This window comes from Bison bison, unplaced genomic scaffold, assembly GCF_000754665.1.
Source record: "Bison bison bison isolate TAMUID 2011002044 unplaced genomic scaffold, Bison_UMD1.0 scf7180017864531, whole genome shotgun sequence".
Taxonomy (NCBI): Eukaryota; Metazoa; Chordata; class Mammalia; order Artiodactyla; family Bovidae; genus Bison; species Bison bison.
The window spans coordinates 5,837,208-5,860,730 of NW_011495081.1; the positions used below are offsets into that span (position 1 = coordinate 5,837,208).

At 37.2% G+C, this 23,523-nt stretch overlaps 1 protein-coding gene across 2 annotated transcripts in view; it reads left to right on the forward strand.

Annotated features, from left to right (window-relative positions):
• Positions 1–23,523, forward strand: part of DNAJC24 (DnaJ (Hsp40) homolog, subfamily C, member 24) — a 77,618-nt gene that overhangs the window by 21,792 nt on the left and 32,303 nt on the right. The window lies entirely within an intron of this gene.

Consider the following 23,523-nt stretch of genomic DNA (forward strand, 5'->3'; position numbering starts at 1 on the left):
CTGGATGGCATCACTGACTCGATGGACGTGAGTCTGAGTGAACTCTGGGAGTTGGTGATGGACAGGGAGGCCTGGCGTGCTGCGATTCATGGGGTTGCAAAGAGTCGGACACGACTGAGCGACTGATATGATCTGATCTGATGTTTAGTTTTAAAATACATTTGGAATTTCCTTGTGATTTGCTAAACATTTAATGAATTGTTCTACTTTTTTTTTTTAATCTAAGTAAAATGGCTAGAACTTTATGGTTTTAGGATATACTTCTTTTAGGCAGTTAGAAAAGAGTCAACTTTATTGAAATAAAGTGTATATACAGTAAAATGCATCTATTTTAGTACATTTCAATGTGTTTTGATTTAATATACCTATAAAACCACCACTGTATCAAGTACAGAATATTTTCATCATCCCAAGAAGTTCCTTTATTCTTTATTTTCCCTCAGCAACCATGAATCTGCTTTCCCTGTCTATATATTTCTTCAGTCACTGTTTTAAGCTCTTAAAATGTCTTTATGTTTTATTTGATCTTTAATGATCCAAACTGGTTGGTTATGTTTAATGAGAGATGAATTTATCTTTTTACCTACTGAAGTGAAGTGAAAGTTGCTCAGTCATGTCCAACTCTTTGTGACCCCCTGGACTATACAGTCCATGGAATTCTCCAGGCCAGAATACTGGAGTGGGTAGCCTTTCCCTTCTCAGAAGAGTAAACCTTACATACTACACTTTCCATAAAAATGTTCTATAAAAAGTCTAGTTAGCACATTTAGGATATGTTATAAGTGAGTTACAGGGGGTTTATATGATTTTAAAATAGTAACTATCATCTTGAAAGGTATTTATTTATAAAATCATGCCATATGAAATATGAAATACCTTTAAAATTTGCCTTCAAATACATCATGGATTTTGACTCATTAACCACCTTTTACTTATTAACGTTTGTGTTTTGACTAATTTTTCCTTTATTTTCAAATTTATTTGTTCTTCATAGCTGTAATTATATTACATATTTATATATGTTTGAATTATCTTGTGTTTGAATTATTTAATGCTTTTGTACCCATGTTGTCTACTAATTAAAGATTGAATAGATTCTTAAATGTAGTAATAGAATATAAAATCCTTCTGTTAAGCTATTTGAAATATTGACTGTAATTGAGGATTATCCTGGTGTAAAGTGTGGGATAAGATAGTCTGGAAAACACAGTTTGTTTGTTTGTTTTTCCCCTCCTCTGAAGCAGCTTAAACTAGCCATTACCTTTTAGTCTAAATTAGATTTTGGTCTCAAGCTATTTTAAAATACAAATCTTGCAGTTCCTGAAGGTAATCCAAAATATTTTGTTTGTGAATTATACATTTCAAATTAGTTAATTACATAGATTCAGATCTATTTACAAGGGTTGAAATAGTCTGAGTGTGTCTTCAGTTATTCATTCATCTGTTTACATTTGTTAGGGTTGGTATCTGTTATATTTCTCGGCACTATTCTAGATGCTGTGGCTATAACAGAGTTTATTGTTAGAAGGAAGACACAGATGTTTAAATACTAGTAATATAATAAATGCTATAGTGTATACAATACAGGCATACTTTGGAGGTATAATGGGTTTGGTTCCAGACCACTGCAATAAAGCAAATATCTCAATAAATAGAGTCACATGAATTATCTGGTTTCCTGGTACATATAAAATTTATGTTTACAGTGTACTGTTATTCATTAAGTATACGATAACATCATGTCTAAAAATGAGTGTACATACATTAGTTTAAAAATACTTTATTGCTAAAAAATGCTGTCAAATGAGCCTTCAGCTGATAGAGGGTCTTGTCTTGCCTCTGTGTTGAAGGCTGCTGACTGATCAGGGTGGTTGTTGCTGAAGGTTGGGGTGGCTATGTCAGTTTCTCAAACTAAGACAACAGTGATACTTGCTGCATCAGTTGACTCACAAATAATGTTTTTTGTAGCACACAATAAGGTATGGTAACATTTTACACACAGTAGAACATCTTTCATAATTGAAATCAGTCTTCTCAGATCCTGCTAATGCTTTATCAAGTAAGTTTATGTAATATTCTAAATCCTTTGTTACAAAAGTCTTCACAGCATCTTTACCAAGAATGAATTCCAACTCAGAAAACCACTCTTTGCTCATTCATAAGAAGCATCTCCTCGTCTGTTTTATCATGAGATTGTAGGAATTCAGTCATATCTTCAGGTTCGACTTCTAATTCTCTTGGTTTCCACCACATCTGCAGTTAATCGCTCCACTAGAGTCTTGAACCCTTCCAAGTCATCCGTAAGGGTTGAAATCAACTTCTCACAAACTCCTATTGATGTTAGTATGTTGACCTCTTTCCATGAATCATAAATGTTGTTGATGGCACCTAGAATGATGAATCCTTTCCAGAAGGTTTTCAATTTCCTTTGCCCAGATCCATTAGAGGAATCACTATCTATGGCAATTATAGCCTTATGAAATGTATTTCTTTATTAGAACCTGAAATTCAAAATTATTCCTTGCTTTATGGGCTGCAGAATGGGTGTTGTGTTAGCAAGCATGACAACAATACTAATATCATTGTGCATCTCCATCAAGAGCTCTTTGGTGACCAGGTGATTGTCAGTGGGCAGTAATATTTTGAAAGGAATTTCTTTTTTTTTTTTTTTCTGAGCACAGGGTTTCAACAGTGGGCTTAAAATATTCAGTAAACCATGTTGTGAACAGATGTGTGGTCATCTGTGTTTTGTTGTTCAATCTACCGGCAGAGTAGATTATCATAATTCTTAAGATCCCTAGAATTTCCAAAATGGTAAATGAACATTGTCTTAGCTTAAAATCACCAACTGAATTAGCCCCTAACAATAGAATCAGCTTGTCCTTTGAAGTTTTGAAGCCAGGCATTGATTTCTTCTCTTTAGTTATGAGTGTCCTATGGTATCTTCTGCCAATATAGGCTGTTTATCTATAATATCTTGAAAATCTGTAGTTTAGTGTAGCTGCCTTCATTAATTATCTGAGCTAGATCTTCTGGATAACTCGTTACCGCTTCTATATCAGCACTTGTTATCAACTTGAACCAACAATCTCTGTTAGCTTCAACCCTTTCTTCTATAGCTTCCTCATCTTTCTCAGCTTTCATAGGATTAAAGAGAGTTAGGTCCTTAGTCTGAATTTCTCAGATGACACAAGTGGTAAAGAACCTGCCTACCAATACAGGTTAGACATAAGAGACACAGGTTTAAATCCCTGGGTCAGGAGGATCCCCTGGAGGAGGCCATAGCCACCCATTCCATGTTCTTGCCTGGAGAATCCTATGGGCAGAGGAGCCTGGTGGGCTGCAGTCCATGGGATCGCACAGTCAGACATGACTGAAGTGGCTTAGCACACACGGGTCCTTAGTCTAGATTACGGTTTGGCTTAAGGGAATGTTCTGGCTGGTTGGATCTTCTATCCAGACGACTCAAACTTTCTCAGTGTCACAATAAGGTTGTTGGCTTTTTTATCATTCACATGTTCACTGGAGTAGCACTTTTAGTTTCCTTCGAGCACTTTGTATTTGCATTCATTCACAACTTGGCTATTTGGGGCATGACGTCTAGCTTTCTGCTTATTTTATCTTTTGACATGCTTTCCTCATTAAGCTTAATCGTTTCCAGCTCATAATTTAAAGTGAAAAGAATTGTGACTCTTCTTTTTACTTGAACACTTAGAGGCTATTGTTTGGTTATTAATTGGCCAATTTCAATATCGTTGTATCTCAGGGAATAGAGAAGCCCGGGGAGAGACCAAGAAAGAGGTAGAGACCACCCAGCAGGTCAGCAGAACAGTCAGGACACATACTGCTGAGTTCACCATCTTTTATGGGTGTTGTCTGTAGCACCCTGAAACAATTACAACAGTTCTTTATCCAGATTTTTTTTCCAGTTGTTTTCAATGGAAAAGTTGGTTTGAATAACCGAGCCCACCATTACGGGAAACAAGAAGGTGTCCTCCCATTCTTCCCATTCCTTCCCATTCAATATAAGGAAGTCCACTTCCCATTAAGGTACAACTCAATCGCTCCTTCTCGAAGTTTTCCCTTATAGCTAGTCAGGAAGTCTTCCTTGTGTTCCATTGATATATCATAACTCTGTTGTCCCACTGACCACATTCTGTCTTTACCATAATTACTTATACCTATGGCTTCCTCTCAGCTGGAGGTAGTTTTTGAAGGCAGGGATCCTGCCTGTAATTTTTCTACCTTTCGGTAGCACCAACTTTGTATACTTTATATAATAGACCCCTCTCTACGTGCACTGGATTTTGCTGAAATACAATAGAAGGGTTAAGAAGGGAGTCGTCTCCTGTTACGTTGGCCTCTCCATGTGGGTTACTGTGCTGTTCTCTCTTTTCCGTTGTTCTTATGGGTTCAGTGGCAATGTTAGATGGTCCTTGACCCATGTCAACTGATGACAGAATAGAGCCGCAGCACGTGAAAGGATTTGACCTGTGGCCGTCTTTGAGCCGATGTTTTGTCTACACCTGTCCTAGGAGGCCATCCAGCTCTTACAATTCATTTTTAATAGTTCAGCCAAAAGTGTAAAACCTTTATCTTTGTAGTCTTTCAATAGTCTGAAGACATATTTTTGAGAGCTTTTGAGAGGAGAATATTGAGACTAGGAAAAATAAATATGTTGCTACTTAAAGGACAATAGCTGAAAGGCAGAATACAAAATAGGGAATATAAGTGTATAGGTCTCAGTTTATTAAGTTAAAGAATACTTTTCTTAGGAAGGAGGAATTAAGAGTCATTAAAATTGTAAGACTAAGAAAGACTTTTAAAAAAGCCTCAGTTACCCATTTTATTTTAATTTGGACATGACTATTTCATAGTTATAGTGGTTCTTGCATACTGTCTTGTAATTTAAAAAATTATTTTAAAATAATGTGACAAATTATTCCACAATCTTAGTACTGGGCTTTTAGAAAGTGAGTGTTAAAATGAGCTTTAGGTGGTAAAATACTCAACTGGAACACTTGTGTTGTTGCACAATAAAAAAGGCCAGAGAAGATAGTTATTTAGTCCTATTTTGTTTTAGCCATGATTTTCTCAGCTAGATTAAGCAAATTTTAGAATTTACTCTTTTAATGGTCTTTCTGCATATGGAACTCCCTAACATTCTGTGACTATCTAGATATCTCTGAGGGCCCGTGAATGCCACTGTACACATGTACTAGAAGACTGTACCACTAAAGCATCTGAAATAAATTCTGTATTAAGATGTACCTGTTGCTTTGTTGTTAAGGGTTAAAATGTATGAAGGTCCCAGAAATGTAAAACTTAAATCATCGATGGTCTGCTATATGATTTTCTCTGATCCCCCTGGAGCTAATAAGTAAAAAGAAATCTTATAAATTTAATTCTTGTTCAAAGAGTTGTTTCTTTTCCAAGTTAAGTAAACTACCACTAAGGTCACTGAAAATCTGAGGATGTTTCTTAAATTGGTTTTTTCCCCTCCTTCTTTTGAAAAGGTTATAAAAAAGTGATAGCATAATGTAATATTAATTAGGCCCACACCTAATGTTTACTCATGCTTACAAAAAGATTAGAAATGGGAGTCTATGTCCCAGATGCTTAAACATTTAAAAAGTTGTATGTCAAGCTAACATAATATTAAATAAGATGAGTTCTCTAATCTTAAAAAATATATTGTCCTGACAAATATACCTTCCTATTGACCTGGAAAGCCAGGATCAAATGTAGAGTTGTTAGAGTCCTTGGAGTTTTGTGTCTGAATGCAGCCATGTGGAAGAAGCCACCACTTTCTTCCCTCCCTCTTTTCCCACCCCAGCCAGAGTCCTCCAGGGCATAAGATGAGACTGTTTGGGCAGGGAATTCCTGTGTCCTGAGCCCTTAAAAGCAGAAGGTAAGGCATAGGAAGAAGGGTATAGGATCCGCACGGCAGATCCTCTTAACTAAGGATTTCGTGGCGTGTGGCAGGAGAGAAGGGACAAAGAAAGAGCTGTCAAAGGCGATGGATGTAAATTAGTTGTAATACATATATTACTGATATCATACAGTCAGTCCTTATTTGCCATTGTTATGTTGTATAAAATCGCCACAAACATAGAATTAGGAAACACTGAAACATTGCTCATAGGGAAAATACGAGGTTAGGTTTCTATGAGCCTCTGGTCACAATATTTTCATCAAGTGACCGGTATATAACCTTGTATTGTGTATATTTCTGCTTCAGGACGCTTGAATAGATGTTGCTGATTCGTTAACATTGAACTCAGGGCCATCAGTGCTGTAACTCATGCCCAGAGGAAGAAGTTTATCCAAAAACATTCTCCTTGGGCCCTGGCTACTCTGGCCGTCTCTCCGCTCTTCTACCATGTCAAACATTTCTCAACTACCGTCTTTTTGCTTCTCACCCCTGTTTTACCACTGCCCTTCGCAGTGGTGCTTGGCTAAAGTGGCCAGTGTCCCTAACTTGCCATATTCCGTGGGTTTACTGTGGCCTTTGCTGCTGTTATGGATCTTTCATCTGCCTTGGAACAAACTTTCTGCCTTGGGCTTCTTTGGATTCTGTTTCCTGGTTGCCTTATTACTCACTGCTTTATTTTCTTTTTGAGCAACTTTTCCTTTCTCTGATGTAAACCATTACGTCTTTCAGATTTTTATCTTTGTCTTTCTTCAGTTATCACAAAATCAGGGACTGTTATCACAAAATCAGGGACTGTAAATCAAAGCCTCAGGTAACTTTTAGAGGTTTAAATCCCTTAAATGGATTTAAATGTATGAAATGTATGAAAATTTATGTGTATATATCCTTCCCCCCCAGCTTTTCATCAGATTCATGGAGGGGTTCAGAAGTCAAAAAAATTGAGAAGGACAGCTCTCTGTATTCTGTCACTTTATCTGCTTACAGGTGACTTCTATGTCTGTCCCCAGGCTCCCGCCTTTCCCCCTGCCTTCCTCAGCATTGTTCACATAGTTCCTCAGAAGCACTCAGAGTACAGGAGTGGCCTCGTTGCAAGTCCCCCTACCTATCCTGCAGCTTCCAAGGTGGCTCAGTGGTAAAGAATCCGCCTGCCAATACAGAAGATGCAAGAGACGGGTTCAGTCCCTGGGTCAGGAGGATCCCCTGGAGGAGGAAATGGCAACCCACCCCAGTATTTGTGCTGGGAAATCCCATGGCCAGAGGAGCCTGGCAGGCTGCAGTCTATGCAGCTGCAAAGAGTTGGACACGAATGAGCAACTGAGCACACACACAACTGCCCATCCTCCCTACCGCTTCCATCCCACCTTCAGGGTAGATTTTTTGTCTTTGAAACAAGTAAGTGAAGTGTTAAGTAGGAAAAAGTCAAATTTTTTTTTTAATTTAGCATACTAAAAAGTTCCCTTATGATCTAAACCCAATCCAGCTTTTCAACTTTGTCTCTCATAACTTTTCCCACTTGCTGATTCTTTTACTCATTCCTACCATAGCTTGCAGTTCTGCCATTTATAACTCTAATATCCATCTTAGGACTTTCCTGTCTTAAATTTGCTGTTTCTCTCTGCACCTAATGCCGTCCCCCTCTCACCCTTCTGCAATTTCTCCACAGGCCGACTCCTATTCATCCTTCAAAACCCAGTTAAGTGTCTTTATTAAGAAACCTCCCCTAATTTATTCTAAGTTAACTTCAGGCTGTCATCTTTTCTTAGCACCTCACCTTCCCATTATATTATAATTAATTGTTTACCTATCTGCATTCCCCCACTAGACTGCGAGTCCATCATAAATCCTCACTGGCAGGCCAGGTATCTGATTTATAGTAAGGCGATCATGAGCCTTTTTTGAATGGATAAACACACTTTGGGGCTACCAGTTTTGAATGTGGATTTGCATATTTGAATATTTTCTCTGTCTGAATTAGAAAACCTTAAAAATTATCAGATATATTTTAAAAATCATATTTCAACTGTTTATTTTCTCATAAAATGATTCATGGGGTGTGGACTGCTTCTTTAGGCAATATTTCACTAAGCATTAGGTGGCAGTAGTGTGTTACACTTCACTTTACCTTTGTAATTTTTTTTTTCAAACCTTCATAATTTTAATGTAGTGTCAAAGGGTAAAGGACACAGTTGTAGTAGTTTTATACCTAACTTTTTGTAATATAATCTTGTTTTATGCTAATAAGTATTTTACAGAAATTGAAACAAAACTCAGCCATGTCAGTCAATGTCTGTCTTTCTTGCCTACCTAAATGTATGCAGATTTGTTAGAGAATCACTACAGCACCATCTCAACAGCACTTCCTTACCAGCTCTTTAATGGCTGCTTCATAATAACAGTGATTTACAATAAGGAAAACCAAAAATTATCTCAGAGGATATGTTTTTCCTCAGTTTCCTAAGAAGCTCTCTTAAGCCTTTATCTCAAAAATAGTATATTTACTGCAAATAAAAGAAATAGATAGCTTTTAGAGGAAACAGGCTTAGTGTTGATTCAAATATGAGGTAGATAATGTAAATCTGTGACATTCTCTTTCTCACATCTTCTTTAGTTTTCTTTGCTATCTCTGGGGTAAAGCACTTGAGGGAATTCAAAGCCAGTGTACTAGTATCATTAATGTGGCAGAATGATCAATTAATAAAAGAAGAGCATGAAAGTGTTGACAGAACACACTACCTAATTAGTACTTGATGACCTTGATGGCCAGAGTGGGGTTCAGAGCTGTCGCTGGAGAGCAGCTCTGTAGGATCTGTAGAGTACGTCATCATCCTTATTTAGCAAGAATAACTTCAGCAACAAACTTTAGCAAGAATAAATTTGGCATTGGTTCCTTAAGTCCTTCATTATACAAAAACCATGTATTCCCTGAACCCAGAGGGTAGATGAAGTTAGCCAGCACATGAAGGCAATTGTCATCAGGGGATATTGGAGGTAGAGTATTAGTTAATCTTGTAGTTCTCTGTGTAGCTCATGTCAAGCATGTCATCAAAAACTTGTTTGATATGATTTTGGGAGGTGGCAGTAACCTGTCTTACACTTAAATTGGATATAATGTTACCTATTAAGAGTTAAAATTGCTTCATATCTTATGTACAAAGGAGAAGAGGTTATGTTACACTTGCTTATAGTCAACACAAGGAAAGGCATGTGACTAGTACACGATTCAGTTCAAGATTGTATTTTAGAGTTAGTAAATCTCACAGTTAGTAAATCTCACAGTTCAAAGTAAATTACAGAGGTCGCTCATGGTATTGAAATGGTTTTGCCATGAATTTTTTTACCAGCGACACATCATCCTACTTCTTACATTTATTTCTTCATTTCTGTGAACCCAGTTGCTGCAGTCTACCTCTCAGTTCTTTATCTGAAAAACATCAATACCTCCTGTAAATATTTCATGGCTGTGTTTTCCTTCAGTGGTTTTCAGCCTCCTCCCTTGCTTACCCTTGCTTTTCCTTTTATTCCTTCTGCTCCTCTGCTGTCTCCCTCCCCCTTGCCCTGCAGTCTTCTCTTTCTCCATCACCGCCTCCCTTCCCCTTCCTCTGCCTTTCCCTATCCTCCTACTCCCCTCCTCCTTCCTCCTCTTCTTTTTCTTCCTCCTTTTTTACCCCATTCTCTTAGAACTGCCAGTAATCTCAGAATGAATCTCCTAACGTACATTCAAAGGAAATCATTGTTATATTTAACAGAAATTTTAAAATAACTGTGATCAGACCAAAAGGTCTCTTAAAAATATTAATAGTGTTAAAATAACTCTTTTGAAGATTAGAGGCAATCATCAGCAAGTCTGATAGACTAAAGAGGCATACACTTCTTATTGTTCTGTCACTCTGGCTGCTGCATAAGCACACTGAAACATTACTGTAAGGCTTTCTCTGGGGACCATGGGACTATGTTATGTGTAAGATTCTATTATAAATAAATTCAGGGGACTTTTCACAGTGAATTCCTCAGTAAAGTCTGTTGTTACATTATGGAAGTAAATTGTGATTTCAAGAAGAGCATATTCTTTTTGTTTATGCGCTTTTCCACATTCTTAGCTTCACCAACATTCCCAAAGTAACTGAGTAAGGTTCTCTTTTGTAGATATTTAAAAATCACAAATGTGCTTTTAAATTAATTAGTACCTGTGTATGTGTATGTGGTATGCATGTATTATACCTGTCCAGAATAAACAAATCCACAGACACAAAAAGTAGATTAGCTTGGGAGTAGGAGGAAAGAGAAACAGAGTGACTACTATTGAATGCGAGATTTCTTTAGCGGGTGATGAAAATGTTCTGAAATTAGTGGTGATGGTTGTGCAACTCTGTGACTTTTCTAAAACCACTGAATTAAGGACTTTTACTAAGTCAATCTTTTGGTATATGAATGATAGCTCAATATAGTTGTTATTTTTTTAAAGTCCTGTGAAAATGTCATTGGTAATTTGTTAGGGATTGCATTGAATCTGTTGATTGCCTTGGATAGTATGGTCATTTTAACAATATTGAGTCATCCAATCCAAGAATATCTTTCTGTCTCTTTGTATGCTCTTCAGTTTCCTTCACCAACATTTTACTATTTTTGCTATATAGGTCTTTTGCCTCCTTCAGTTCAGTTTAGTTCAGTTCAGTCACTCAGTCGTGTCCGACTCTTTGCGACCCCATGAATCGCAGCACACCAGGCTAGGTAGGTTTATTCCCAGATATTTTTTCTTTTAGATATGATGGTAAATTGGACTGTTTCCTTAATTTCTCTTTCTGATAGTTTATTGTAGTGTATAGAAATGAAACAGACTTATGTGAATTAATTTTGTGCCCTGTATTAATTTTGGCCTTTATTATGTTTTACCACATTCACTGATGAACTGTGTTTTCTGGTGGTGTCTTTTGGATTTTCTGTGTATTGTATCATGTCATCTGCAAACAGTGACAGTTGTATTTATTCTTTTCCAATTTGAATTTCTTTCATTTTTCTTCTCTGATTGCTGTGGATGGGACTCACACAATTCTGTTCAGAAAAAGTGGCAAGAGTGGGCATCTTTGTCTTGTTTCTGATCTTAGAAGGAATGCTTTCTGCTTTTCATCTTTGAGTATGACGTTAGCTGTGGGTTTGTCATATATGGCCTTTATTATGTTGAAGTATGTTTCCCCTATGTCCACTTTCTGGAGATTTTTTAAAATTATAAATGGATGCTCAATTTTATCAAAAGCTTTTTTTGGATCTACCCACTCATTTATGGTCAGTTAATCTACAACAAAGGAGGCAAGACTATGCACTGAAGAAAAGACAGTCTCCTCAATAACTGGTGCTGGGAAAACTGGACAGTCACATATAAAATGAAATTAGAACATTCTCTAATACCAAATACAAAAATAAACTCAAAATGGATTAAAGACCTAAATGTAAGATCAGATAGTATAAACTTCCTGGTGGAAAACAGGCAGAACACTCTTTGACATAAATTACAGCAATATTTTTTTGGATCTGTCTCCTAGAGTAATGACAAAAGCAAAACAAACAAATGGGACCTAATTAAAAGATTTTGTACAGCAAAGAAATGGAGAAGGAAATGGCAACCCACTCCAGTATTCTTGCCTGGAAAATCCCATGGACGGAGGAGCCTGGTAGACTACAGTCCATGGGGTCGCAAAGAGTTGGACACAACTGAGCGACTTCACTTTTCTTCTTTCTTTACAGCAAAGAAAACCTTTTAAAAAATGAAAAGACAGCCTATGGAATGAGAGAAAATATTTGTAAATGATGTGACTGACAAAGGATTATTTTCCAAAATACACAAAACAGTTCACATAGCTTGATATAAAGACACAAATAGCCCAATGGGTAGAAAACTGAAATAGACATTTCATTTTTCCAAAGAAGATATCCAGATGGCCAATAGGCACATGAAAAGATGCTCACTCTACATGGCAAATTATTAGAGAAATGCAAATCAAAACAGTGAAGTGGAAGTCTACAAATAATAGATGCTGAGAAGGTGTGGAGAAAAAGGAACCCTCCTACACTGTTGGTGGGAAAGCAGGTTGGTTCAGCCACTATGGAAAACAGTATGGAGATTCCTCAAAAACCTAAAAGTGAACCATGTGAGCCAGTGATTCCACTCCTAGGCGTGTATCCAGAAAAGACAAAAACTCTAATTTGAAAGATATATGCACCCCTATGTTCATATTAGGCTGGTGCAAAAGTAATTGCAGTTTTGCATGCTTGAACTTTCCTGTTTGATATTGGAATTTTAAATAAATTTAACATTGTTAAATAAATGTGGTTATATTATGCATCATTTGAATGTGCATTTTTTGCTTTATGCTTCTTTGCTAATAATTTATTACTTGCTGTTTATATTTATTTTAGACAAGGGAAATGATATTAGACAAAAAGCAAATTCTAGTGATGTTCTTACTTGAGTAAAGCAGTGGAGACAACCAGTGACATCAACAATGGGTTTGTCCCAGGAACTGCTAATGAATGTAGAATGAAGTGGTGGTTAGAGAAGTTTTGCAAAGGAGACAAGAGCCTTGCAGGTAAGAAGCACAGTGGCCAACCATCAGAAGTTGACAACCAGTTGAGAGGATCATTGAAGCTGATCCTTTTACAACTACGTGGGAAGTTGCAAAGAACTCAGTATTGACAATTATGTGGTCATTTGGCATTTAAAGCAAATTGGAAAGATGAAAAAGCTCGGTAAGTCGGTTCCTCATGAGCTGACTGCAGATTAAAAGAAATATTGTTTCGAAGAGTCATCTTCTCGTATTCTGCACAACAACAATGAACCATTTCTTGATTGAACTGTGACATGTGATGGAAAGTGGATTTTATACAACGACCGATAATAGCTAGCTCAGTGACTTGACCAAGAAGCTCCAAAGCACTTCCCAAAGCCAAATTTGCACTAAAAAGAGTCATGGTTACTGTTTGGTGGTCTGCTGCCTGTCTGATCCTCTACAACTTTCTGAATCCCAGTGAAACCACTACATCTGAAAAGTTTGCTCAGCAAATCAGTGAGAGGCACTGAAAACTGCAATGCCCGCAGCTGGCGTTGGCCAACAGAATGGGCCCGGTTTCTCTCCACGACAGTGCCTGACTGCACATCATACAACCAGCGCTTCAAAAGTTGGACACATTGGGCTGCGAAGTTTTGCCTCATCTGCCATATTCACCTGACCCCTCGCCAACCAGCTATCACTTCCTCAACCATCTAGACAACTTTTTGCAGGGAAAATGCTTCCACAACCAGCAGGATGCAGAATATGCTTTCCAAGAGTTCGTTGAATCCTGAAGATTTTTACACTACAGGAATAAACAAACTTATTTTTCATTGGCTAAATGTTTTCATTGTAATGGTTCCTATTTTGATTAATAAAGATATGTTTGAGCCTGGTAATAATGATTTAAAATTGATGGTGCAAAGCCACAGTTACATTTCGCCAACCTAATAGCACTGTTCATGATAGCCAAGACATAGAAACAACTTAAGTGTCCATCGATAGATGAACAGATAAAGAAGAGGTTTTATATATATATGTGCAAAGATATACACACACGGTAGAATATTACTCAGCTGTGAAAAGGAATGAAATAACACCATTTGCGACAACATGAATAGACCTAGAGATTATCATACTAAGTGAAGTAAGTCAGAGAAAGACAAATACCATATATCACTTATATGTGGAATCTAAAAAAATGATACAAATGAGCTTAGTTACAAAACAAAAATACTAACCAACATAGAAAACAAATTTGTCATTACCAAAGGGGGAAAGGAGGGTGATAAATTCGGAGGTTGGGATTAACAGAGGTACACTACTATACATAAAATAGATAAACAACAAGGACTACTGTATAGCACAGGAAACTATAGTCAGTATCTTATAATAACCTATAATGGAAAAACCTTGGAAAGGAAGGTGTATACACACACACACATCTTTGCATCATATATATAGATAGCTGAATCACTGTGCTGTACACTTGAAGCTAACAACATTGTAAACCAACTATTCTTCAATAAAATTTTTTTTTAAAAGCCAGGGTCATTCCTGTAAAGTTTGGTAGAATGGGAGAAAATTAAAATCACAAGTTTATGTATGAAAAAACCAATAATTTTTGAAAAGGAGAGTGACTGTGTTTGAATCCTAATAATTTCACTTTAATTAATAATAATATGAATTCTACTCTGTAAGATCAGCTGTGACTTAGTCACACAAATTCATATTGTCTCACTCTAAAATCAGTACTTTAACATATTATTCATTTGAATAATATTGATATTTTGTCTTTCAATTTCTTGATATATTGGCTTGGCCAAAAAGTTCATTTGCATTTTAACATACAATGTTACAGAAAATCCCGAACAAACTTTTTGGCCAATTCAATGAAAACAGTTTTTTGTTTCAGAGGTCTGCTAATTACAGATTGTCAGTAAATAGATAATTCAGCATTTAAAAAAAAAAAAAAAACAGGAATAGAAAGAACATACTGAGGGAGGTGAAGACGTCAGTGAACTGGGGAAAATTATTTTGGAAAAGGACCTGTTTTCCTGGGGTTTTTTGTTTGTTTTGTTTTTTAGTACATTAACTTAGAAATTTCTGTTTTTTCAAAGTGGTGGAAAGTTAGGTTTTAATATAAATAGTTTCACAATTTTGCTATCTGTTCTCTTTAATGATACAAGGATAGTCTTTTTCCTTCCTTGTACGTTTGAGAGGTCAATAATCATTGCCAGTTATGGCAAGCAAGACCAAGGAGAAGTATAGTAAGAAGACTTTCCTGAACCTGAGGAGAATTTGATAAGTTGATTCTATACTCTTTCCTGGCTTCCTCATCTATTTCCTTCTCAGATGGACCCTTCTGTAGAGACCTATTAAGCAAGTTTGTTGTGCTGAAAAATGGCAGAGAGGAGCTGTTCTCCCACAGCCCTAGTTCTTTACTAGTTGGCTCCGAGACCCTGTTGTCTGCATCCTTTCCTTCCAGAAACCGCAGAGGCCCAGTGCTGGGGAGCACCGGTGCCTGTGGCCCCATTCCTTCCAGCGGTCCTTGATTCTGCTTTTCTGGTGGGTGGTAGCAGTGATGACGCCACAGCAGAATGGAGTTTACAGGCGGAAATTCAGGCCTCCCACCTTTCTCAGATGTGGGGGAAAGTGAGGCCTCAAATACGAGCCTTGGGCGCTGCAGCAGCTCATCGGGACTCAGCCAGTTCACTTCAGGTTGGAGTTGGAGGGAGTGTTACACTGCAGGGCCTCTTGCTGACTGGGACATATTTTGGAGGAGTTTTGAGGGGAGATTGGAAGAGAGGAGAGCATAAGAAGGTGTTACGTGAGAGAAGTAGATGAAAAGGTGGAGTAGTTGCGGGAGGCTTCAGAAGTGTTGGTGAGGGTCACTGGTCATAGTATTTAAAGATTAAGAGCAAAGAGATGGAGTTATTTACGATTAACTTTTATTGACTTAACTTTAGTTCTTTTCTTTGTCTTGTTTTGAGAGGAGAGACAGGGATGTGATAAGCACTTCAGGGGAAAAGGTCTTTGATTTTTATAAAATTATAAAATATTAAAAATCTGATTTTCATGAATTATTTTAATAGAGCCTATATTTAATATTTCAGTAAATCCAAAGCAGTTCTTTACCAGTAAAAATGTTGGGGAATGCTATTTTAGTTGTCAGATACTATTGCGATCAGATTTGCTAGTGCTTATTACATAATTCTCTCAACTTGACCATTTCAATTTTATTTCACAACTGAGGTCCAAAGAAACGAATTTTGCTTCTCTTTGAGGTAAGGAGTACCTCAGAATGTGGTGATGACTGGACTTACAAAAGCACAAGAACTCGGGATAGAAATGATCTGAACAAAAATAAAAACAAGCTTTTATTCAGTGCTAATATGTGTGCTGCATTTTGAAGTTCCTCAGCAGTATTCTGCATTAGAATCTGTTTGGAAATGTGTATCTGCTGTGATATTATGGAAATTGAACATTGGTCCTATTGGGGCTTGGCAAGTAATACAGATACAGGTAAGATCAGTTCAGTTCAGCAGTCATGTCTGACTCTGCGACCCTATGGACTGCAGCACCCCAGGCTTCCCTGTCCATCACCGATTCCCGGAGCTTACTCAAACTCATGTCCCTTGAGTCAGTGATGTCATCCAACCATCTCATCCTCTGTTGGCCCCTTCTCCTCCCGCCTTCAATCTTTCCCAGCATCAGGGTCTTTTCGAACACTTAAGATAGTTTTACCCATATACACAACTAGTGTGATGCCATCTGAATATGGCTATTAAAAGCAGCTTCATGGAAGGGGTGCATTTGAACTGGTGGAGGATGTTCCATTGGAGATAACAGCATAAGTAAGACATGGAAACAGAAAGGTATGAGTGTTCGGGGGGAATATCTAAAGGTCTAGTCTAGAATGTGTAGAATGACAAGACGACATGGATGGTGTATATATAATACTTGTAATAGATAAAGCTGGAATGGTAGATGGAATTCTTTTATTGGAGGACTTTACTTATAAGCATAAAAGAATATGTCTAATTTATTATGTAGTCATTGGACAATTAAACATTTTGAGGTGAAAAATGACATTGTCAGGGTTTTAAGTGAAGGCGAGGGAATTTGGAAGCAGGTGGGTGAACTGGAGAGCTGGTAGAAGACGAATGCTGGAGACCAGATAAGAGCTTCTGTTGAACTACGTTTGTCATTTGGAACAGAAAGGACAATTTTTAGGTAGAATCTGGTGCTTAATGGGATGAAGAAAAGGGAGGTTACTCTGATACTATAGCTTGGATTATTAGGAAATGTATTTTTCTTTAATTTATTCATTCAGCATTTATTAAGCTTGGTGGTAATCTTAACAGACAAGGAATTCAACAGGAGAAGGAACTGCTTTTAGAGTCTGGATGAGAAGGAACTGCTTTTAGAGTCTGGATGATAAATTGGGTTTTAGATGTGCTGAACTTGTAGTGCTATAAGTTAGCTTTTAGAAGGTATTTGAAATTTGGTTCTGGAATTCAAGAAAGTGTGAAACTAGAGATGAGAGCTGGCATCCTGTTAATGATACTGCTCATTGTTAATATGTGGAGAAAAACCAAAGTGCTGTATCCTCAGGGGCCACCTTGGTAGATCAAAATATTATTGGCATGGTGATTTGGGGATTTTTGTTTAATCAAATTTGCCTGGAGTCCTTTTCATAGTTACTTGTTATTTTTTATTTGCAGTCAATATTTTATTAATCAAAACAACGTAATCACAAATGTGTAGTAAAGGATTACTATATGACCTCCTTAACTTTTTGTTCAATTTAATGTATAAGTATCAGGCTCTGGTAACATAAAGCAATATTTCCTTTTGAAAAGGAATATAAGAAAGACTCCCCAGGTAACTCAGTGGTAAAGAATCCGCTTCCCAGTGCAGGAGGCGCAGGTTCAATCCCTGGGTCCAGAAGATCCTCTGAAGTAGGAAATGCAGCCCACGCCAGTATTCTTGCTTGAAAGATCCCATGGACTTTGAAAAACCTGGCTGGCTAGGGTCCATGGGGTTACAGAGAATGACTACGCTACTGAACACCGCCTCACATACCTTTGTTTCTGTGATCTGAAATAGTACTTTATTGTGTAGTGGTCAGTTTATCACAAAACTGTCTTGTGCATTCACTTTAAAGAAATACCATTTCAACTTTATTTTGCTTGGTCAATAGAAAAGGTCATTTGGGGCTAATGTATATATAAATTTTCACTAACAACTGTTGCTAGAATTTTCACAAAGTTTTTTTTTTTTTTGCTCTTTTTGCAGTTTATGCTATTTCAGTTCTTTCCCCGTTTTTCTGTGTTTTCTAATAGAAAAACTCTTTCAGTTTTGTTAAACCTACCAGTGGACACCGTTGCAGTGTTCAGTAGCGGAAGCATCATACAAATTATAACCCCCTCTTTAAAAAAAACTCAGCAGGTTAAAATACCACTTACGTATTGTTCAGATTTCATCACCTTCATCACTGAAGTTGGCATTTGTGCAAACAATCAAATAAAGAGGTTGGTGTTTATGATTACTGAACAAAAGGTATCAAATATCAAAAAATTTCTGACTTGAAACACTTAATATAATTTTCATTGTGGTGTTATAGGTTAACCATTGAGGAGTGTCACTCACTTGCCTCTTTTTTTAAATTCATATTTGGAGGAATGCATTTGTCAAGGGGAAATTTTTATGGAGCACTAATTTTCTGACTTGCAGTGAATTCTTTGTTTTAAGCATGCTAACAGTGTCCTTCTCAGACCTCAGCATGCATAATAACTGCCTGAAGGGTTTGGTGAGACAGATTCTGGGGTCCCCTTCTGCAGGTTTGGGATGGGGCCATCTTCTAATGAGCTCTCAGATAATGCTGATGCTGCAAATCTGAGGACCACATTTTGAATTGCACTGAGCTGACACAATGAATATTCATTGGATGGACTGTTGCTGAAGCTCCAATACTTTGGCAACCAATGCGAAGAGCGGACTCATTGGAAAAGACCCTGATTGGGAAAGATTGGGATGGCAGAGAATGAGATGGTTAGGTAGCATCAGTGGCCTTGACTCAGTGGACTTGAGTTTGAGCAAAATCCAGGAGCTATTGGAGGACAATAGCTTGGTTGGTGTGCTACAGTCCACAGGGTCGCAAAGAGTCAGAACTTAACGACTGAAAAACAACAACAGTGAGCAGACACAGAGTGACAGTCATTCTCGGATTAGTCATTTTGAAAGCACTTGCGTTTCTTATATGGAGAAAATATAACATTAACATTATAACATTATAATGACCATTATAATGACCATGTGTTAACATTATAACATTAACATTGTAAGATTGATATGTTTCATGTTAATCAACCCATTGCTGTAAAATCTCAGCTAGTCAGAATTGAGTCCATAATTAAAACATTAGTTATCAATTAAGTAGTTTATCAGTTAGGAAATAGCCCATACCAATTCTGTTAAAAAATTATAACATTTTCTGTATATCTTTTGTAGTGTCATGAGTGATCCTTTGTTTTATCAAGACAGGTTCTTAATCTTTTCTTTGTGTTCATTTTTCTCATCCTCAGCAAGTGACTTAGGGATTTAAAAAACATAGGTCCATATCAAAAAAATTTCCCCACATGTGTGGAAGTTACATAAATCATAAAGTTGTAAGTGTCAAGCCAGTTGAGGATAGTAAAATAATACTTCACTAAAATTTTGGAGATAAACAGCTTTGTCCTGTTATAATAAAGAATCACAGAGTAATACTTTTCTAGGTTTTCTTAGTATTGTGACATGTTTATCAGGTTTTATTTCTGAATGCATTTTAGTTCTCTACTTAGCAATACTAAACTTTTAATGATGTTTTAAAGTTTTTTGGATGTTGGCATATATACTTGAGAGTAATAAAACTATTTCCATACACTAGTATGTAACTCAAACTTTTCACTAATTCCTATCATTCTCTTCATTAGTTTTCTATGTTTTTATTGTACTTTTCTCATTTAATATTGGAAGAAATTTCTAATTTTTCCTTTATGGCTTAGAAAAATGTGTTAAATTCCTTTTAAAACATTTAGACATTTGAAGGTATTTATTTATTGAGATACAGTCAACATATCTCAATAGAAAAGTTCAGTCCTGCTGGTTCAGATGGTAAAGAATCTGTGTGCAATGCAGGAGACCTGTGTTTGGTCCCTGGGTCTGGAAGATCCCCAGGAGGAGGGCAAGGGAACCCACTCCAGTGTTCTTGCCTGCAGAATTCCATGGACAGAGGAGTCTCGCGGGCTACCGTCCATGGGGTAGCAAAGAGTTGGTCCCGACTGAGTGACTAAGATACATGGTCATCATACACTGAAAAATGCATGAATCTTAAGGGTTTAGTTTGGTGAAATTTGATACCGTGTAACTACCATCCCAAACAGGATATTGAACATTTCTGTTTTCCCAGAGAATTCTCTTATGTCCCTTTCCAGTTAATTTACATCCCCTCATAACCTATTCCAACCTGGCAACCAACTTTTAATTTTTATCACTATATTCATTACTAGGTATTCTTAGGGGATTGGTTCTAGGACATCCTGAGGATACTAAAATCCAAGGATGTTCAAGTTCTTTATGTAAAATCGCATATCCAAAGATATGGAGGGCAGCTGTATAGGTTTAGTTCTGCCTGAATTTGGATTTTATATCAGGGTAATCATATACTATGTATCCTTTATTTTTGTTTTTTTTGCCTAACGTAATGTTTTATGTTTACTTGTTTTTATTTATTTTATTTTTGGGGGGGCCAAACTGGGGCATGTACGATCTTAGTTCCTGGACCAGGAATTGAACCCGTGCCCCTACAGTGGAAACATGGAGTCTTAACCACTGGATTGCTAGGGAAGTCCCAACATAATGTGTTAGATATCCATCTGTGCTATTACTGACTGTATCAAATTTGTTTTCTTCTTTGTTGTTGAGTAGTATTCCCTAACGGATATACTATAGTTTATCCATATTCCTTTGATAGACATTTATGGTTCCAGGTTTTGGCTGTTAATGAATAAGTGTGTTGGTACATTCTAAGTCTTTTTGTGAACATACATTTTTTATTTCTCTGAGGTAACGGTCTAGCAGTGAAATTGCATGACCTTGAGTAGATGTGTGTGTTTATAAGAAATCGTCAAATTGTTTCCTGCCAGCAACATATGAAAGTTCCAGTTACTCCATATCCTCATCAGCATTTAGTGTTATCAGTCTTTTTTTATTTGAGCCACTCTATTAGGTGCTAGTAGTTTCTCGTGATTTTAATATATATTTTCCTGATAACTAATAAAAATGTTTGAGTGTATATTCATGTATAATTATCTGTTCATCTGTCTTCTTTTGAAAAATGTCTGTTCAAGTTCCCCCCCGCCTTATTTTTAATTAGTATATCTTTTTACCATTGATTTATAGAATTTTTTGTTTGTTTATTCTGGATACAAATCCTGTATTTGATAAACACTTAGACAGTATTTTTTTTCCTCTATCTTTGGCTTGTCTGTTTATCTTCTTAATGGTATGTTCGATGAGCTAAAAGTTTTAAAATTGCATGTAGTTTACATGTAAAATTTTTTTATGTAAAATTTTACATGTAAAATTGCATGCATTTTGTTCATTATAGTTGTGCTTTTTGTCAAAGCACAAAGATGCCAAGGGACAAAGATACTGTGTTTCATTCTAGAAGCTTTATGGTTCTGAGTTTTACATTTATATCTATGATTTATCTTGAATTAATTTTTGTATATGTAGTGAGATAGAGATTGGGGTTAACCTTTTTCCCCATGGACAGCAGTTGTTTCAACATCATTTGTTCTATGCTGTCCTTTCCCAATTGAATTGCCTTGGCACCTTTGTTGAAAAACAAGTGACTGTATATGTATGGTCTAGTTCTAGACTCTTCCATTCCATCAATTTGTATATATTTCTGCCAGTAATACATTCTTGATTACCACAGCTTCATTTTGTTTTATTTTTTAATTTTTACAATGTTGTGTTTGGTTTTTACCATACGTGCTGCTTCTGCTACTGCTAAGTCATTTCAGTCGTGTCTGACTCTGTGCAACCCCAGAGACATACCATAGTTTTATTGGAGAAGGAAATGGCAACCTACTCCAGTATTCTTGCCTAGAGAACCCCGTGGACAGAGGAGCCTGGTGGGCTCCTATCCATAGGGTTGCACACAGTCGGACACGACAGAAGCGACTTAGCATGCATGCATGCATTGGAGAAGGAAATGGCAACCCACTCCAGTGTTCTTGCCTGGAGAATCCCAGGGACAGAGGAGCCTGGTGGGCTGCTGTCTGTGGGGTTGCACAGAGTCGGACACGACTGAAGTGACTTAGCAGTAGCAGCCATAGCTTTATATTAAGTCTTGAAATCAGGTGATACAAGTCCTCCAACTTTGTACTTTTTGAAGATTCTTTTGCTTGCTATAGATCCTTTGTATCTATTTTTTTTTAATCTTTACTTTTTTTGTCATGCTATGTGGCATGCAGTATCTTAGTTCCCAGAAAAGGGATCAAACCATGCCCTCTACAGTGGAAACACAGAGTTCTCACAACTGAACCTCCAGGGGGAGTCCCTAAATCCTTTGTTTTTCCATGTAAATATTAAAATCATCTTGTCTGCTTCTTCAAAGTGACTCACTGCAATTTTTCAGGAATTTCATAAAATTCTTGAAATGGACATGATATTCTCATCTTGAACATATTATTTCTTTACATTTTTCCCCCTTGAGGCTATTGTAGTTGGTAATTTCTTAAACTCTAATTTTTCCAGTTGTTTGTTGAAAAATTTGCTGATTTCTTAATTTTGAGTTCTTTGCTTACAGGTGACTTAAGCTCTTCCAGTTTCAGCAAAATGCATTTTAATTTATACTGGTAGGAAATAGTAGTTAAATGAACTTTACAGCATTGATTTTAGTACATGCCTCTTCTTTTAGTTGAGTTATCAATATTTTCTGTATTTGATATATGAGTGTTTTCCTCAGAGCTCCCTGTTATTTATAGGATCAGCTGGAATTTTTTTCAATATAAGGAAGTTCATGCTGTCTTTGGGGATCAAGACCATTCCGATAGAAAAGAAATGCAAAAAAGCAAAATGGCTGTCTGGGGAGGCCTTACAAATAGCTGTGAAAAGAAGAAAAGCGAAAAGCAAAGGAGAAAAGGAAAGATATAAACATCTGAATGCAGAGTTCCAAAGAATAGCAAGAAGAGATAAGAAAGCCTTCTTCAGTGATCAATGCAAAGAAGTAGAGGAAAACAACAGAATGGGAAAGACTAGGGCTCTCTTCAAGAAAATCAGAGATACCGAAGGAACATTTCATGCAAAGATGAGCTCGATAAAGGACAGAAATGGTATGGACCTAACAGAAGCAGAAGATATTAAGAAGAGATGGCAAGAATACACAGATCAGATCAGATCAGTCGCTTAGTCGTGTCCGACTCCTTGCGACCCTATGAATCATAGCACACCAGGCCTCCCTGTCCTTCACCAACTCCCAGAGTTCACTCAGACTCACGTCCATCGAGTCAGTGATGCCATCCAGCCATCTCATCCTCTGTCGTCCCCTTCTCCTCCTGCCCCCAATCCCTCCCAGCAGCAGAGTCTTTTCCAATGAGTCAACTCTTCGAGTGAGGTGGCCAAAGTACTGGAGTTTCAGCTTTAGCATCATTCCTTCCAAAGAAATCCCAGGGCTGATCTCCTTCAGAATGGACTGGTTGGATCTCCTTACAGAATACACAGAAGAACTGTACAAAAAAGATCTTCACGACCCAGATAATCACTATGGTGTGATCACTGACCTAGAGCCAGACATCCTGGAATGTGAAGTCAAGTGGGCCTTAGAAAGCATCACTATGAACAAAGCTAGTGGAGGTGATGGAATTCCAGTGGAGCTATTTCAAATCCTGAAAGATGATGCTGTGAAAGTGCTGCACTCAATATGCCAGCACATTTGGAAAACTCAGCAGTGGCCACAGGACTGGAAAAAGTCAGTTTTCATTCCAATCT